The sequence below is a fragment of the Mandrillus leucophaeus genome, unplaced genomic scaffold (assembly GCF_000951045.1).
Source record: "Mandrillus leucophaeus isolate KB7577 unplaced genomic scaffold, Mleu.le_1.0 Scaffold1, whole genome shotgun sequence".
NCBI lineage: Eukaryota > Metazoa > Chordata > Mammalia > Primates > Cercopithecidae > Mandrillus > Mandrillus leucophaeus.
In genome coordinates, this window is record NW_012098097.1 from 11,409,405 (window position 1) to 11,428,981 (window position 19,577).

Here is a 19,577-nt window from a genome sequence, read left to right on the forward strand (position 1 = left end):
ATAGCGATAATTTGTTTTACTCGTTTATGTAAATATCCTTGAAAGTGTATGTATTCTTATCTTGCTTCCTGCTATAATCCCAGAGCACTTATAAAGCTATTGTTCAGGCTGGGTGCAGAGGCCCACACCTGTATTCCCAGCACTTTGGGAGGATCACTTGAGGCCAGGAGTTCGAGACTAGCCTGGACAACATAGTACAACGCCATCTCTGTTTACAAAAATAAACAAAGCTTTTATTCAGAAAATACTTATTACATGAATCGGTCCCCACCTCCCTCCCTCCATCCTTCTTTTCGTCCCTGGTGCTTACTACAACAAATAGCGCATGTTAGTTGTGTGGTTCCTCAGTGATTGAATTAGTGAACATATGAGATGGGTTTGAGGTGTAGACTCTGTAGGAAAAGAAGTGATTAAAATAGCTTAGAAGAAAAAGGAAGAGTCAGGAAATGGGAAGATTCAGTGAGGACAAACAATAGGTGCTGTGGAAATAGTGATAACAATAGGAAGTTATGGTCAGAATGTGGGATAGTGGCAGCTAAAATTTTAGCAGTGGAGCAATTCTGGGTGGTTAGGGTCTATTAGCTAATGCTATAGCACCCTGGTGATCAGGAGGGGAAACGGCATGTTTTGGCATTTGAGGCTGCGCTAGTAAAACAGCCAGTTCCCTACCTAATATCCCTAAAGCAGAACCCACCGTGGAGGAAATCCAGCCCATACATACAAAGCCCCTAATTGGTATTTCAGTGCCTGAACAGACAACCAAGGATTACTACAGAGTTGTGGAAAGGCTTTCAGACCAGAGAGAGTCTAAGGGAAGAGGCATCCAGGGAAGGAACAAAGATATGCAGAAAACTTAGAAGATTTTCAGAGAAAATAATAGAGATGATTTTGGTCACCTAAAACAAGAAGAGGGTGTTGTGGAAAAGGAGCATTCAAGAGCACAAGAAAGTTAACAATTTTAAACATCACAATAAAAAACTCAGCAGAAGGATTAGAAGATCAAGTTGAATCAAGCACCCTCAAGATAGAAGCACCAATTGAAAAAGAGTAGAAAACATAAGAGAAACAACACAGTTACAGGTGATCAATCCAGGAGGTTCAGTATGTTGTTATTTAGAAACAGAAGGAAGGTGTTTTCAAGAAAATAAAGAACTGAAAGGTATGAGCTAAAAGCATCAGCCAAATGCCACACACAAATAATGGGGGAGAAAAGACACATCACCCTGAAATTTCAGAACCTTAGGGATCAAGTGGAAAAAATAAAGCATGGCCAGGCTTGGTGCCTCACACTGGTAATCCCAGCACTTTGGGAGGCCAGGGCAGGAGATTGCTTGAGCCCAGGAATTTGAGACCAGATTGGGCAGGCAAGACCCCATCTCTACGAAAAATTTAAAAATTAGCTGGACATGGTGGCGCACACCTGTAGCCCCAGCTATTCAGAAGACTGAGGTCTGAGGATCACTTGAGTCCAGGAGGTTGAGACTGCAGTGAGCCATACTCTAACCTGGGTCAGAGAGCAAGACCCTGTCTTAAAAAAAGAAAAAAAAAAATCACCTAAAAAGGACTGAAAAGCAGAATGACATCATATTTCTCTTGAATGTGACTGGATGCTAGCATACAGTGACACCAGGTCTTCAAAACTGACCTTCAGCCTGGAGTGTTTATACTCAGCCAAGCCAAGCCACCAGTCACATAGAAAGGTACCCTGAAACTATCTTTAGACATGCATTGCCTCTAAAAATTGACTTCCCCCCACCCTTTCTGGAAAAGATACTTGAATGTTTTTCAGCAAATTGAGGGAGTAAATCAAGGAGAAGTAGTCATGGGATGACTGAGTTAAGAAATTTGTATCAACATTAATGGGTGGGTGATGATGTCTGTTATATGTACCATTGCTCCTGCTTAATCTGTTCCACCTTTCCACTGTATCAGCCTGGGTTGGATAGAAATCATGCAGTGATCCAAACGGAAGTTTTATGATAAGAGAATAACTATAGACTCCTTTAAAAATATGCAAATGGCCAACTACATGTGAAAAGATGCTCAATGTCACTAAACATTAAGGAATTGCAACTCAGAACCACAGTGAGGTCCCTGGAGTAGTCAAATTTATAGAGACAAAGTAGAGTGGTGGCTGGGGAGAGGGGAATGGAGAGTTGCTGTTTAATAGGGACAGAGTTTCAGTTTTGCAAGATGAAAAGAGTTCTGGAGATTGGTTGTACAACAATGTGAATGTAGCACTAATGAACTTATATTTTAAAATGCTTAAGATGGTAAGTGTTACATAATATCTATTTTACTACAAAGAAATGTAACTTCAGGCTGTAAGAAAGCTCTAGCAGAGTGCTCCCACCCCAGACAGAGCTGCGCTGAAGCCTCTGGAAAGGGGGTCTAAGAGTGCTGTGTTTTTAACTTGAGGTGGGAAGAGAGGCATGAAAAACAAAAACAATTTTTGCCAGGAAAACAGAGGAAAAGAAGGAACAATTTGGAGCTGTAGAAAAAAGTTACACAAAAAATAAAATGTAATCACAGTATACTACGGAGTTCTGTAGCAAACATTTACATATTTTTTTAGATGGAGTCTCCCTCTGGAGTGGAGTGGTGTGATCTCAGCTCACTGCAACCTCCACCTCCCGGTTCAAGTGATTCTCCTGCCTCAGCCTCCCAAGTAGCTGGGACTACAGGCAGGCACCACCACGTCCGGCTAATTTTTGTATTTTTAGTAGAGATGGGGTTTTGCCATGTTGGCCAGGCTGGTCTCAAGTGATCTGCCCACCTCGGCCTCCCAAAGTGCTGGGATTACAAACGTGAGCCACAGCACCCAACCACATTTGCATATTCTTTATAAAGTAGATGCCGTTTATTGATTTAACTAAAAATAGTGATGAGTGTGATATAAGAGCCAAATCCACAGTCATCATTACAGGAATTAAACTGTTAAGGTCTCAGATTAGGCCGGATTTGGTGGCTCACACCTGTAATCCCAGCACTTTGGGAGGCCGAGGTGGGTGGATCACTTGAGGTTAGGAGTTTGAGACTAGCCTGAGCAACATGGAGAAACCCCGTCTTTACAAAAATACAAATATTAGCTGGGTGTGGTGGCGCCCACCTGTAACCGCAGCTACTCGGGAGGCCAAGGTCGGATGATAGCTTAAGCCCAGGAGTTAGAGGTTGCAGTGAGCCAAGATTGTGCTACTGCACTCCAGCCTGGGTGACAGAGTGAGACCCTGTCTCAAAAAAATAAAATAAAAATTAAAAATGAATCAAGAAATAGCAGTCTTAAGTGTATCATGTAGAGATGTGAACAAACTTAGCCTCCCCATGCATACTGCAGTATATCATTAAGTGAAAAATAGTCATAGAAGTTTCTTAAAGATACCCAAAACTCTATTTATAAAGTAAAAATGTGATTAGATGTTGATATTTTTAAAAATTATTAATGAAAAATAGCAGAAATTGAACACAGGATTGGAGCTAGAAGAGATTACTGCTAAGCAGCTAGGGGGACATTAGAGAAACTTTGTTAAAGAGCAAATATCTGAATTAGGCTTTGTCATATAAACACGAACACAGGTAAGAAAGTGTGAGATCTCATGGCTACTTGGGCTCTTTATTGACAACATTCTATTTTACCATTAAAGTAAAATCTGAACTGTGTTGCTGAGGGAATAACTAGCTCTAACTAATTTGTAGATTAATAGAATTAAGCAAAAATCATGTTTATTCCATTTATTAAATATGTTTTAAAAGTTAGCTTATATTGTCTACTTTATTAAGTGTAATATTGGGAGGTAGCTTAAGGGTCTTATTGTACTGTAGATTAAGAAAATATAACAATAGCAGTGGACAGTTACTATGTGCTTGGTTTTTGTTCACTTTTTCCCTAGATTTTAGCTTCAGCCTGATAATAGCAAAACCATCACTCACAGGGGTTGCCTGTCCCTTATAGGAAGGCTGTAAGTGCAGATTTCTTGGTGTCTCTGTGCCTTTTAGCATGAAAACATCCCTGGAAGGTATCATCTAATATAATGAATAATCATTTTCCAAACTGGATACACGTGCACACCTCCTTTAAAAACAGTGTTTTCTCAACCTTGATTGAAAATGGAGTCACATCTGGAAGCTTTAAAAACTGCCAGTGCTCGAGTTCCTTTCCCAGAGATTTCCCTGGCATGGGTTGCAGCCATTGGAGATTTTTGAAGCTCTTCAGGTAATTCTGAAGGACAAAGACTGAGAACCACTGTTTAAAGAAAAATATTCATTAAGACACACCCACCACCATGTAATTTAAATTTTTCTTATGATAGTTATTTAAATATGGATTAGCTGACACTAGATTGAAATTCCTTATGCATGTAGTTGTATAGAAAACACATTTACAAATTAAAAACTCCAAAATTAATACATTCAAAACATTCATGGGTGGATGATGATGTTTTGCTAAGACTTTTGTGTATGTTTTTACTTCTGCATAGTGTGTTAAATCCTTCCTGTCTGTATCAGTCTGGGTCCAACTGGGATTTAGAAACTAGGAAAGTTTGATGTAAGGAATAATTAAACTGTGATAAAAGGGTAGCTATAGAAAACTATATGGTACCTAGGCCTGAGGAAAGTGTCCAGGGAAGGACCAACTTTGGAAGGAGGCCCCTCCCCAAGGCTAGGGAGGATCACAAGGGACAAATCTGTGGATGGGGTGAGTGACAGAAGACCTGAGCCCACAGTGTCTGTGTTGAGATGGTCATGAGAAGATGACACTAGACCACACCAGAGCCACAAGGTTGCTGAGAAACTGCCCATGCTGGGCCCATGGCTGGAGCCGTTGCAGGGTGGCCTCACACCCACACGCCTACCCCCACTTCCCCCAGCAGCTAGAAACAGCAGAAGGGCACCTTCCTCCTGCAGTGTCCCTAGGGTGCCCTCTACTGAGAAAGCTCCATGTTGTACTCACTGAAAGGAGATTTGTTTAAAGGAACTCTGTCATTATTGCAGAGGAAGTGTTTAAGGGTGACTTTGGAGCAAATAGTCGATGACTCGGTCACTGACATAACACCCTATCCAGCCAAACTCCTTTACAGGTTTTCAGCACTAGCTCATAGGCTGCTGTGACCCCTTCTGAGCAGAATTGCTCTATGTTGTGTCCCAGCGTATCTTTATACTAGCTCACCATGCTGTGTGGAATCTTTATTTTTAATAAAATTGGCTTATCAAACAAACATAATTATAGCGTGCATAAGAATCACCTCCAAAGATTCTGATTTGGTTTTGCTAAGGTGGAAACTAGGAATCTATGTTTTTTAATAGGTACCCCGATGATTCTAATGATGGTGGTCCCTGAGATAGTACTTTGAGTAATACTGGTCTGTGTTTCTCAAATACAGACTATTTGAGTGTAGGAGTTGTATCTTACTCCATATCATGCCCTTATCCTCAGCAATGCCTGATGATGGGTTAGTGTTCAACAATGTGGGCTGAATGAATGAGACAGCTGGCTACTGAAGAAGTCAGGGCAACCTGCAGTGCTGTTAGGGAAGTGTCCCTTTCTAGCACCTTTTCAGAGGGTCCTTCTGTATTCCATATGCGAAATTCTGACTCAAGACTTGAAGCAGCTAATACTTTTTCATTGTTTGACTTAACATGATCATCAAACTTATACTAGTTTTCTTTGTATTTAATAGGGAGAAAGAGCAAGAAACACAAGAAGAGGAACGTTTGATGGAAGAAAAGAAAAAGAAAAAGCAGGAAGAAAAGAAAAAGAAGGAAGGTGCTCAGAAAAAGGTTTGGCTGAAGTTCCTACTTCATTGTCTTTGTATCATTGTGTGTCTCATTTGCATCATCATAGCCATTACATGACAAGGTTTCATTCTGTTACATTTTAAATCAATACGCCAAGTCTATAATTATCAAATAATAGATATTCTACCGGTGAAATAAATACAGGTGACAGCCATAAATGTCTAACTTGGAAGTGGAAGTGTTAGAGCTGTGTTTTAAGGAAGCTGTGTTTTAGTTGCTGGTAGTAACATGTGTCCATGTTGTTCTACTTAAAATAAACTGTCCCGAACAACCATGTCTAATAAATGAAGAAAGGGCCATTCAGCTGATCTTATTAGAAAAGCTAGAAATGTTGTTTGTTTGTTTGTTTGTTTTTGCAGCTTTGGCAAATGTTCTTTTATGAATCCTATTAGTAAAAATTAAAAATAAAAGCCCTACTGTAAACTTTATAGTCAAGCTTGAATTTTTTGGCATTTAAAATACCAAGTTATGCCATTTGTCTTTGTTCTTACCTAGTTTAATGTATCTTGTAGTTTAAACTGTATACCTGTTAGAGCCTGTTAAAATTACAGAGTTTAAATGAGCTCCAGATAGAATTTTGTGCCTTTAGATTAATATTGATATGAAATCAACGGCATGTAGACAGTTACACATTTTTCCCACTAATAAATTGTCATAAATTAACTGGGCAAAAACTCATTTTAAAAATTTTCAATACTAAAAGTTTGCTTATAAACTTTCATAGATGTGTACATTCTACACATTATTCCTAAAGAGTTTTTTTCTTTTTTTTTTTTTTTCAGGCTGCTGATCAAAAAACCAAAGGTAAGTTTATTTATGTTTAGGGGGGTACATATATGGTGGTACCAAAATTTTTATGGTCAGGATGACTTTTTTTTTTTTTAATTGATGGTTAAAAAACGAGAATCTAAGCCTGCCTTTGAAACTATTTTTTATTATTCATTGTGAAATTCCTCATTTATCACTGGTTTTACATCCACATCTCATTGGCATTTGGTTAATCAGAAATGCCTGAAGAATGTTATATTAGCTTTCCAAGCAATGCTTTTACATTTTCTTTTGGTTTGATTTCCACCAAACAGGATTGAACTGATAAAGTTGATTCAGTTTGAATAGGAACAATGAAAGGATGTCTGCATTTTTTTAAGGTTCCAGTTTCTCATTGCCAACTATCCTTTATAATAAGAACGGTACATTCTTTCTGGATTCCCTCTTTGCTTATTGATATGTAAAAGATTTCTCTTTTTATCCTTCAAGTCCAGAATTTGCTGGTTATCATAAAAGGTGTTGGTGGAAACACACACATTTCTCGCTGTAACTCAGGCACTCCTGTGATGTGCTGGAGATTCAGAATGAACAAACGGAAAGCCACACTCCAAGCCTCTTCATTTTATACCTGTATGTTTAGTTATTTCCCAGTGGTTAAGAGCATACACTCAGGAGTCACATACACTAGCTCTGTTTAATTTGGGACAAGTTACTTCACTTCTTTAGCCTTCAGGCATCTCGTATTTAAAATGAGAAAGGTAGTGAATGGTTCATACCTCATAAAGCTGTTACAAAGACTTAATACAATTATTTGTCAATTAAAAATAAAATGTAAAAGAAAAAAGACTAATTGAGATCATGCAGGAAAATGGCTCAGTACCTACCATATAACTGGTGCTCAGTACAGGTTTACTATAACTGTTATTCTGAAGTTTTTATTTTCCACTGGACCATCACATGTACACAACTGTACATGTAGACACATGCACTCTCACAGGTAATACTGTGCTTTTGTGAGACATTTATAGTTTTCAAAGTTAAGGTTATATATATTATCTCATTTGAACTTCATAGTTGAACAGGAAAGGAATTCGTTTACAGATCATCTCCTAGTGTGAATTAAGAGGCTGGTTCTTACTTAAGAACCAGTTAATGGTAAAAACAAGACTTGAGGGAGCCCAGGTCTCCAAGCCTCTAGACTAGAGTCACATGAGCAGCATAGCAAAGAGGACATTTTTCTCTCTTATACTCTCAGAAGCACTGTGAATTTACATAACACTTTTCCAGAAGGGTTCTAAAGGGTTATGGTACATAGTTGTGTATGAATTTATGATCTTGAATGAAAAACAATGGTTTCTTACTATTGTCATTTCAAAATACAGAATTAACTGTTCTGGATCATCCATTTTTTCTTTTTTTTTTTTTTTTTTGTTTTAACATTTTGAATTTTTCAGTCTGATTTAGTACCAGCTATATTCTTCATCATTGTCATTGTTTTCTCCTCAAGTAGTGACAAATTGCGTATTACTGAATAGTGATTGTGAATTACATTGTCCCACCACTTTATGCAGAGCTATTATTTCCTATTACTGTTCTGATGAGAATTTTCTTTTACTTTTTTTTTTTTTTTTTGAGATGGAGCCTTGCTCTGTCGCCCAGGCTGGAGTACAGTGGCGTGATCTCGGGCTCACTGCAACCTCCGCACCCTTAGGTTCAAGTGATTCTCCTGCCTCAGCATCACCCCACCCCCACCCTGTAATTTGGGATTACAGGCGTGCATGGCCACACCTGGCTAATTTTTTGTAATTTTTGGTAGAGACAGGGTTTCACCATGTTGGCCAGGTTGATCTCGAACTCCTGACCTCAAATGATCCGCCCCCTCCTTGGTCTGCCGAAGTGCTGGGATTACAGGCGTGAGCCACCATGCCCGGCCTCTGTTGAGAATTTTCATTGGTAACTCCAAACGCTACTGGATTTTTCTCTTATCCTTCTGTATCCTCTAAAATACGGTTCCTTTGGGTACAGTTTATCAGTAACTACTAGGTAGCCTTAGAATGGGTTGTAGTAATAATTAATGTCTTTCCAAACAAAAGAGGCTTTTTGAATTATAAATAATTTAACAGTACTGCTAGGTAATTCATTGATGAATATTAGCAGCATCAAGGTTTACGTTTTTCTCAGACTCTTCATTATCACTGATTCAAACCAAAATTCATTGCCTGAGAAATACTGGTTCCAACTTTCTGACTGGACACTTTTGTCGGGTGACACAGGCTGGCCTGACTGTACATATGATACATGTTATAGTACTTGTATTAGTGTTCACATATAAAATTGACGGTTTTCTAACATTCTAGCGTTTTGACTTCCCTCCCTTGCTCCAGATTGTGTGTCCATGAGGGCAGGGGCCACATTTGCCACAAGGCAGCACCCAGAAGTCTCAAGGCCCTGCGTTGTTTGAATATAGGAAAGTGTTTAGCAATTTGAGAGAGTTCAAGAGTTGGATACTCTTAAGAGAGAGGCTACAGTTATAAATTAGATTGTATAATATACTGAATCAATTAACACTGTAGAAGTTTGAATAATTTTGGTTTTGATAATTAGCTCAAACTAGACCAAATCAATTAGAAATTCCCTTGCTCTGCAGTATTATACACCACTCAACTAGTAGTATTAGTAAAGCCATGCCCCAATTATTTAGCATTATATTTGACTTAATTTTCTCAGTAATAGAAGTGCTTTAAATATGGGTTTGTTTTAAACATTTTCAAGGAACATTTTAGAATATATGGCATGCTCATCTATGATACCCCTCTACCTTCTCCTGGAGAATATTAGCTACTCTAATCCATTCTTAATAGATGAGTCTTCATTATAGCATTAATTATACTTAAAAAAAGTTTGCATCTGGCTATAACCATCAAACTTGAACTATGAATTTTTATTTAAAAGACTAATGCTGAACTGAAGCTAACTAGAAATATATCTTTTTTGAAAAGCTTAATCTAATACATAGCATGCTTTCCTACCCTCCCCCCACAAATCTGAAAATTAGCTTTCTAGAAAGTCTGCTTTGTAAAATTACCACTAAACAGAAATTTTGTTCCTGGCTATCTTTTCAAATTCTGACCTGTGATGTCTTTGTTTGGGTCATTTTCTTTTTAAGATTCAGGCCAAGTGAGTACGTTCGTGTGAAACACTATGCTGCCAACATTCATACCCCCCGTCCTACCCTGATGTGATGATGGGAACCACGTTATCTCTGCAGCTGGGAGATACACTGTTATTCAGCCCTGGGGGTTTTCACTCAAATAGTTGATTCACTTTGGCTTTCATCAGTTTCCTCCTCTTGACTCCCCCTTGATTTTCCTCTATGCCTTTGAGTCTGCAAACCCTCCAGTGGGGTTGATGTCCTGCACTCTTAAGGAATCTGGGCATGTTTCTATACCTAGAGGCCTTTTCCTGGATTGTCTCAGACTCTTGTCGTAGTCAACTTTTTCTTAGTTTTCCCTCCTGTGATGAAAAACAAAAGTTACATATTCTCATTGAAAATAATTTGAGATTAAAGAGAAATTAAAGTTCACTTGAAATTCTTCTATCCTGAGATGTTTACCCATTAACAGTTTATTACCCATCCTTGAATGCGTCTCTCTATGAATTCATACACATAAATATATATTTATATGGACTCTCCACTGCTCCCCCACAGTTAGCACTCCTGGATCCCTATCCCTTCAAGGAGCTGCACCAAGCAATTTGAAAACCTCTGTGGGAGCCTATTCATAAACAAACTAGCCCTTTGTAAATTCCACTGAATATTGTCTTTGCATTGGTGACCAAAGAAAGAGACAGCCGAACACGGTGACCTGTTACCCTTAGTGAGACCCTGATGCTCTCGTACTGGGGGAAAAGGGAATCAGATATAATCCTGTTGCCATTAACTTGTACATTGTAGTTCTCTGTGGAGTAACTGGGGTCCAAGTGTCACTTCCGACTGGCATGGGTTTTATGACCATCATGAGTAATCAGTTTTCTTTATTTTCGGCACTGCCCTTAATTTAGCCACAGGTAATAATAGCTTTTTTTGTGATGTGATGACTTGGGAGCCTGCGTTTTCAGTATTGTTTTCTGAGTATTTTCATGGATTGAGTGAGGGTTTTTTTTAATGATTAACTATGATAGTTCTCATAAATGTGAAAATTTAATTCAGTGGTTTTAGCCAGATTTAAGTTCATAAAGTAGATGTTTTCGTACAAAAAGCTCAAAGTTAATCTTACCGTGTATGAAAATGAATATCTTCATGACCCATTGTAGTTCATGCTCCATATCATTAATGAATTATGATTTTTTTTTTTTTTTTTTTTTTTTGGAGGTGGAGTTTTGCTTGTCACCCAGGCTGGAGTGCAGTGGTGCGATCTTGGCTCACTGCAATCTCCACCTCCCAGGTTCAAGCGATTCTGCTGCCTCAGCCTCCAGAGTAGCTGGGACTACAGATGCACGCCACCACTAGCTAATTTTTGTATTTTTTCATAGAGACAGGGTTTCACCATGTTAGCTAGGATGGTCTCAATCTCTTGACCTCATGTACCGCCCGCTTCAGCCTCCCAAACTGCTGGGATTACAGGCGTGAGCCTCTGCACCTGGCCTGAATTACGATTTTTAAGTCATGTACATGTGAATTTATACTTTTTTTGAGAGTATAACTCTATCACCCAGGCTGGAATGTAGTGGCACAAACACAGCTCACTGCAACCACCACCTCCGAGGCTTAAGTGATTCCCCCCGCCTCAGCCTCCCAAGTAGCTGAGACTACAGGTGCATGCCACAGTGCCTGGCTAATTTTTGTATTTTTGTATACAGACAGGGTTTTGCTGTGTTGCCCAGCTTGGTCTCACACTCAAGCAATCCACCCATGTTAGCCTCCCAAAGTGCTGGGATTATAGGCTTGAGCCACCAGCTCAGCCTAAATTCATACATTTCATTAGTATCCTAATCTTGTTTGTAAAGAGTATAATATCAGTTTTGCAGTGAGGTATTAAACTTTACCATGCATTCAGTTTGTAATTGGTAAACAAAACCTCTAGGTTCTTTTGTTAATAATGTAAGTCAGTTGAAGCTGTAGTCTTCCGGTAGTCTTCCATTGAGTGATGGAGGTTTTAGAGTCACAAAGTATTGGCAGTGTGCTTAGGCTCATTCTAAACATACAAAGTTTTCTATCAATCAGAATGAAAAGTAGTGAGAATTGAGGTTTATAGCATATCTTCCCAATTTTATAGTCATACATAGAAATACATGTTTTTCATGTTTTTTCTACAGCCACATAATGGGGCTGGAGACATAAGTATTCTGTATTTGCTGTCAGTATAATTATTAATTTTAGGAAGGAACTTAGACACTTAGGATGTTTTTAAGGCTGAAGGAAATGCCTAAGAAATTGATTGTATGAGATATCTTCAGGGGATGGCATCTTTTAGGTTTTGAAATATTGGATATTTCTTTCTTTGGCTATGTTGTTTTATGTTTGAAGTGTTTATTTTACTGTTAAATTCCAAGGGGGACATGTAATAAATATTAAATTTTTTCCATGGAAACAAAAGAATGTATTAAGATGAGACATTTTAAAAATATATAGGTTATTCAAAAGGGTAAAAATGTATTGCCAGAGCCTCCAAGTAGGTACATGAACGTGTAAGTTCTTGAACAAATTGTGAAAGAAAGGAAGTGAGCCTGGTGAGCAAGGAAGGCTCCGGGGGCGCCTCCCGAGGGCATTTCTCCTGAGTCTCAGACAAAGTGAAAGTTCACATCTCTGTTTCATATAACTTTTCACTAAAACTTTAAACACAAAGGCAGTTTCTAAGTTTAGACAAAGTTACAGTTTATAACTCTAAACGATGCTGACAGTCTGCTTTCCAAGAAATCATTTGTTACCCAGACCAGTTTCTTTTCTGTGTGTGGTTTTTTTTTTTTTTTGGAGACAGAGTCTCACTCAGTCGCCCAGGCTGGAGTGCATGGCTCGATCTCTGCTCACTGCAAGCTCTGCCTCCTGGGTTCATGCCATTCTCCTGCCTCAGCCCCCCAAGTAGCTGGGACTATAGGCGCCCGCTCTTTTCTGTGTTTTTTAAAAACAACTTTATTGAGTTATCGTTGACATTCTATTTAAAGAGAACAATTAGATAAGAGTTGGCATGTATTCACCTGTGAAACCATCACCATGACCCATCATCCCTGAAGGTGTCCTCCTGACCTTTTCTGATCTATCTCTTCTGTCCCCACCCTCCCCCCATCTGTCTCTAGGCAAACACTGATCTGCTGTCTGCCTCTATAAAAGAGTTTTTATTTCTAGAACATCGTATTGAGGGACTCCTACACTGTGCCCTTTGGCCCCTTTCACACAGTGTATTGCTTTTGAAATTCATCCATGCTGTAGTGTGTATCTGTAGTTCATTCCTTTTTATTGCTGAGCAGTGTTCCATTGTGTAGGTGTATCACAGCTGTTTATCCTCTTCATTCTCCTGTTCATGGACATCTGCGTTTTTCTAGTTTTGAGCTATTGAGTAAAACTTCTTTGAATATTTATGTAGAAGTCTTTATATGGCTGTATACTTTCATTTATCTTGGGTAAATGCATATGATAGGTGTATGTTTCATTTTTCAAGAAATTGCACAGCTCTTTCCCAACGTGTTTATACTATTTCACAGTTCTACATCTTCACCAATGCGTGGTATGGTCATCTTCATAATTTTCGCCATTCTAATAGGTATGTAGTGGTATCTCATTACACTTTTAATTGGCATTAACCTAATGACTAATGATGTTGCACCTTATTTTCATGTGCTTATTTGTCATCTGTACATCTCTCTTGGTGAAGCGTCTTTTGAAGTCTTGCCCATTTTTCATTGTTATTTATTTTCTTTTTCCAGATTGGTTTCTGATAGTAAATTGACCTCTAGAGATGGGCAGAAAGACTCATCACTACAGCTTAGTTGTCTACATGCCTCAGTCATTTCCCTTCTTTCTGTGTGTGTAGTTACTTGTAAATAGTAATACCAGAAAATATGCACTTTCAAAGAGAATCACATTTTATCTAGCTTTTAGCATAACTAAAGATTACATTAATAAATGAGCTAAATATTAGTCACATTTTGCCACCTAGAGATGGCTAGTTAATTCATTAATTAACTTAAACAGTTAATAAATACCTGTTAGATGGCAGAGATCAGTTCCCTGTTCTCAAAGAAGAAAACCACAGACACTGGGGTCTACTTGAGGGTGGAGGGTGGAAGGAGGGAGAGGAGCAGAAAGGATCGCTGTTGGGCACTGGGCTTAATACCTGGGTGATGAAATAATCTGTACATTAAGCCCCCATGACATGAGTTTACCTGTGTAACACACCTTCATATGTACCTCCTAACCTAAAATAAAAGCTTTTTTTAAAAAGTTCCCCGTTCTCAAAGAGATATTTTAGTGGAAAGAGCCAGGCAGATAAGCAAATATATGTATATGCAAATGAATGCAATAAAATGTTCTGACATTGTAACTTCTTTATCTCAGCCAGGTATCAGTAGGTCAGTATAAGCATTTCATGGCCAGTGGCGGGTAGGGGAACAGATGCTTCCAGGTGTGAGAAGTCAGGCTCTAAGGAAAGTACAAAAAGGAAATTTTACAATGTTGGCAGCAGAGGAGCTGCTGAGTGAGGTGGCAGCCGGTGCAGTGAGGACCCAGCAGATGGTCAGTGAGGTTGATTGTGATTTATTTATCTCACTCTTTCTACCTGAAAGGATTTAGGTTTGGTCATCTTTTCATCAAATATTTGTATCTCTGTAAGAAAATATACCTATTTTTAAAAGTAAGTGAGAATTGGAAAAGGAAAATACTGATACGAATGAGTTAAGTGCATACTAGAGCTGGGCCACTCCCAGTTGTGCCCTAAGTTTGCTATGAAAGCAAGGACAAGGAAGGGTTGCCTTATCCCAGTCATCTTAAACCCATCCAGTAGGTCATTAAAACTGAGCACCCTTACCAAGCTGTTCTACCCCAAAAAAGAGTTGAAACTGTTTTTCAGCTCTTTTGAGAGAGGTGGAAGGTGGGAAGCTGGCTCATACAGTCCTTGAACACCTTCCTAAGGACTTTAGATGATCTTGTAGACCAGAGTGGGAGCAGTTGGAGAGTTTTAAGTGGGAGAGTGACATCATGAGATTTGTGCTTTAGAAAGATCACTGAACATGCAGAATTGAAGATGAATTAAACAGGAGGAGAGAGAGGGCTGGAGGCAGCAGGTACAGTTAGACCAGTGCACAGTTCAGACTCCAGCTGACTAGCTAAGTGGCAGGGGTAGACAGGGAAGGGTAGTGATGATTGATAGAATAGGCAGAACTTAGAAACTAAGTGGGCTAACTAATCATTTGTTCCAGCAGATATTTATTGAGCACCTACTATTTGCTTGGTACTGTGCTGATTGGCTGATTGCTATGGGAAGAAAAAATAGAGATACACTTCCCACTCTCATGGAGCTGAGTCTTATGAGGAATGGGCATAAATCTCAACCACAGTGATACATGTATCCTTACTAACTGGGATGGTGACTGTGTGACAGCATCAACAAAGGAGCCCAAACTTGGCAGGAGTTGTGGAAGGCATCCCTGGGTAATGCGACATGGAGTCTGAAGGGTGAACAGGACCCAACTAGGCCAGGGAACACTCCTACATAGAAAGGGAACAGCATTTGTAAAGAGCCTGTGGCCGGATGGAGTATGACATTTTCCATGAACTAAACAAACAGGAAGCTGTGAAATAGGGTATGAAGTGAGGCCAAAGTGAGAGATGGGGATTGGTCTACCATGCGAGGCATCAAAGAGGAGTTGTGCTCTTTTGCCTAAGAGAATAAGAAGGCTTTTCCAAATCAGTTTGAAATAAGGCCAATTTTTCTCCTCCTGCACCAGCCTTGTCTTACTAAATGTTGGAGTCGTTTAACTTTGGCTCCCTCTTCTGGCAGGTTGTAGAATTCTGCACTTTCAGAAGGAAAATATCCTAGGATTACTGCTATTTCACAATTTATCAGTCCTGGGAGAACACATTTGAAACATAATTCCACTTATCTTCTGTGTTTCATGAGATTTAGGATTTGCCGTTTGTTCTGAGAGCTTATTCAATTCAGGATGATTTAGCATGAAAAGAGATGTGGTCAAGAAGGAGTTAAGGGAACTGACAAGCTCTGCACCCAGTGGACTTTCTTTGCTTTTAATGTTTTGTCCGGTGTGTTGCCTCACTTGGAGAGTGTTATGATCAGTGTTTCAAATGAGAAGATTATAGGACAGCCAGTGTGCATTAATGCTGTCTTGATTACTCAGCTTTAACATATGCTGTTAGCAACATTTTCTAAATTGATCTTCTAAATAAGCCTGTTGTTTAAAAAGAACTTAGATATACTTGCATATATGATAAATAGTACATTTTCTTACAGCAGGAGTATCCAAGGGCCAAAGCAACCTTTTAATGAAATGATTCTTACTGTTTATAGTCATTATTAAAATAATTTTGCTTTCTTTTAACATTTATGTCATCTAATCTGTGATGTATTGAGAGTGGCATTTAGTACCTTTTAGAGAGGTAGCTATAATATGCTAGAATAGAAAATACCTCTGAACGGCATTTTTCATTAGCAGCAGACACTAAGTTAATGTAGTTTGTAGTTAATGAGTCTGTGCTCATTTTGAGTTGGGCTCCAAACGTTGCCACGGTGATGCATCAGCCAGAAGCATCCACTGAACAAACAGAAGGCACCGCTTTGTATCCCTCCGGGACTGCTGATGAGCACAGCAGATGGACCCTCTGTACTCAGAGCTGTCTTCTGCTCCCATCCCTTTGTTCTAAGGCAACTTCTCGCCACAATGTTTGCTGCTGTATAGGCTGCAGAAGAAATGGTAATAACAAAAAGATTCCTTGGAATCACTGATTATGTTGGCACAAGAGAATAGTTCTCTTACGTAGTCACATTTGCAAACAATCTTATGTCTGAGTAAATTTAAATTTAAAATGTTAAACTCTGAATCTTTGAATATATATTCTGAAATGACTAGAGTTACTGCTTGATTTTTGACAATTTTTTTCATTGTGTGGGGGTGTCCATGCATAAGAGAAGTTCTATGCTTTATCTTACAAAAGCTTGTTTCTTAAGTTCCGAGATGATATTAGTCATAGGACATATCATCGATTCAATAACGTCCTGTTCACAGAGGTGGAGCATGAATGAGGAAACCTTGTTATGTTTATACACCAATTGTAAGGTGCATTCAAATTTCAGAAAGAAGATGTGTTAAAATGTGTAGGTTAAAATGTCCCTCCCAGTTAGCATTTACCTATAAAAAGTTACTTTTAAAATATACCGCTGTCATCCATTTCACACCTACTTGTTATTATACTTTAGACTGATGGTGGCAGCCCAGGGGATTCTAACTGAGGGTCCTTTTAACAGTGATACCATTCTAAGGAAACAGTGATATTCCTAGCTCATACCATGTCCTGTGATGCTGTCTAGGTAGATGGAAGATTTCAGTGTACTACTTGGGCCGGGCACGTGGCTCATGCCTGTAATCCCAGCACTTTGGGAGGCTGAGGCGGGTGGATCACCTGAGGTCAGGAGTTCCAGACCAACCTGGCCAACATGTCAGAACCCCATCTCTACTAAAATTACAGAAATTAGCTGGGCGTGGTGGCGGCCTCCTGTAATCCCAGCTACTAGGGAGGCCAAGGCAAGAGAATCGCTTGACAGGAGGCAGAGGTTGCAGTGAGACGAGATCATGCCATTGCACTCCAGCGTGGACAACAGAGCAAGACTCCATCTCAATAATAAATAAATAAAACTCCTTGCTAAAAAAGTCTATACTCTTAACCAGATTTTGGCTGAAGAATATAGAAACTAGCTGTTACAAGCAGAAATGGGTTTAAAATATGGAGGACTGGGTGCATATACAATCACTGAAAGGGCTGAAGCGGGCTAAACTCCAGGCTGGACCCTCAGAAATGACTCCCCAAAGAGTTCCCTGAGGAGCTGCTACCTCCAGGAAGAATTGAGAGGCCCCACTGGCTCTCGGCTTCCAGAGCACAGTGCCACTGCCGCAGACCAGGGGTCAGGAAGCAGCACTGACACTGTCTCTCACAGCCACGAAAGGAGCAGTTGGCAATGTGGCCCCTGCACAGAAACTGCCACTGTCTCCAGTACTATGCTTACAGGCCCCCACAGCCAGTACCTGCCAGGTCACATGCACTCACATGTAACTGGGGGAACCAGATCCTTAGCCTCAGCTCTCCTTGCAGGGAGGCTGCATAAGCTGTGTGCCAGGCTTGTGAGTCCTGCACCAGGTGTGCCTGTGGTGGTGGGTGGGAGAGAACACTTTGACTACTTGCTTTGTAAACATTTAAAAAATAATGGGATTGCTGTTCATTAACGTTCATCTAGTGCCCTAACACTTTCCAAACTGTTGGAGATAGGAGAACCAAATTAAGGGGGGAGGTTTAGAACCAGACTAAGATCTAATCCTCCATTCCTGAGTACAGCTGTCATTACCTCTTCTAAATTACTGCAGTCTCTGCCTTCCTTCCCTTCTTTAGGTCATTCTCTGTGGTTCTTCGTTTAACATGATTATTTAACTTCTGTGGTTTCCATTGCTTCTGAGAGAAAGAGGATTATTATAATATAAATGCTTACTGTGTACTAAGTGCCAGTCACTCTTCTAAACCATTCTTTACATAGATTAGCATTCAGTCCTCAAGGAACTCTCTCAGTAAGGGATTCTTAGCTCCCTTTTATCCCCCTGCCTTTGCCCGCATGTTACGGATGGCATGACTGAGGGATGGAGAAGCTAAGTAACTTACCCAGGATCCCCAGCAAAGAAGTGGCAGAGCTGAAGTTTCAACCCCAAGTCCATACTCTTAGCCACTGCACTCCCTCTCAGGAGAAGTGTATGGAATTGATAAAACCCCAGTTCTGAATGGTGATGATCTTTGCTGGGGGAAGGTGGAGTATACAGTCAGGGAGGGAAAGATAGGTGGGACTTTGGTGGAATGGGGACATTTTATTTCTTAAGCTGGAGATTGACTCCATGGAGATTTGTTAATTATTTGGTCTTTATGCCTTTTTAAAAATGTCTTAAATATTTCTAAATAAATTTTTAAAGAAAAGACTGTGTTGGTAGTATGACTTGAGTGATTGAATAAGATAGAAGCACCTCAGCGTGCTCCCGCTCCCTGCTCCCCTGCTGTGTTCAGTCCGGGGTGAGGAATGTAAGGTGGATCATAGGGAACTTCTTTTCCCATGTTGCGTTCCTGCTGGGGTGGAGGAGCTGAACAAGGAGGGTACCACTGCCTCCTCCCAGCCACATGGCGCTAGCGTCTGCACAGGGTCTCAGAGACCTCAACAGCTTGAAGTGCTTGTTGAGCTCAGACAACCCATGACTGCACAGCTGTTCAGCTCACCGTGGGTTAACAATTGTAGCAGCCTGTCTCTAGAGTTTCTCTCTGAAACTGGAAGCTCCAGGCTTCTCCTAGTGTGGCAGCCAGGCGGGAACGCTGAGGAGTATCCATCCATGGAACCACCCAGTGCTCTCCCAGCTACAGGTCAAGTGGTACAATCCAAAATCCTTCCAGGGTCTCTGCCTACCTCTCCAGCCTCGTGAAACAACCCCGCTAGGCTTCAACCCCCGAAGGCGAGAAGCTCTTTTCCATTTCAGGGCCTTTCCATGCACTGTCTAGGCGAGTGGGAGTGAGTTTGTAGGTACAAGGTGCGCGCACACACACACACAGACATACTTTACCTCGCTAACCCTGACATACTTTTTCGGGCTTTGCTTAATTGTCACTTTCTCAAAGGAGCTTACTGAATCCCTAAATTAGGTTCTCTTGCCCCACTGTTCCTTTTATCACGCTTACAATAATGTGTAAGTTTGTATTTGTGAAATCATTTTAAAGATAATGTCTCTTCTACTATATGATGAACTATAAAGACAGGAACCGTGTGTGT

At 40.0% G+C, this 19,577-nt stretch overlaps 1 protein-coding gene across 2 annotated transcripts in view; it reads left to right on the forward strand.

Moving 5' to 3' along the window:
- The first annotated feature begins 5,748 nt into the window (after nucleotides 1-5,748).
- The window catches only part of TNRC6C (trinucleotide repeat containing 6C), a 111,428-nt gene continuing 97,599 nt past the window's right edge, over nucleotides 5,749-19,577 (forward strand). For both annotated transcript variants that reach the window (XM_011988168.1, XM_011988095.1), the window contains exons 1-2: nucleotides 5,749-5,775; nucleotides 6,576-6,597. The gene's annotated coding sequence lies outside the window, so the exon portion shown is untranslated. The remainder of the gene's footprint in view (nucleotides 5,776-6,575; nucleotides 6,598-19,577) is intronic.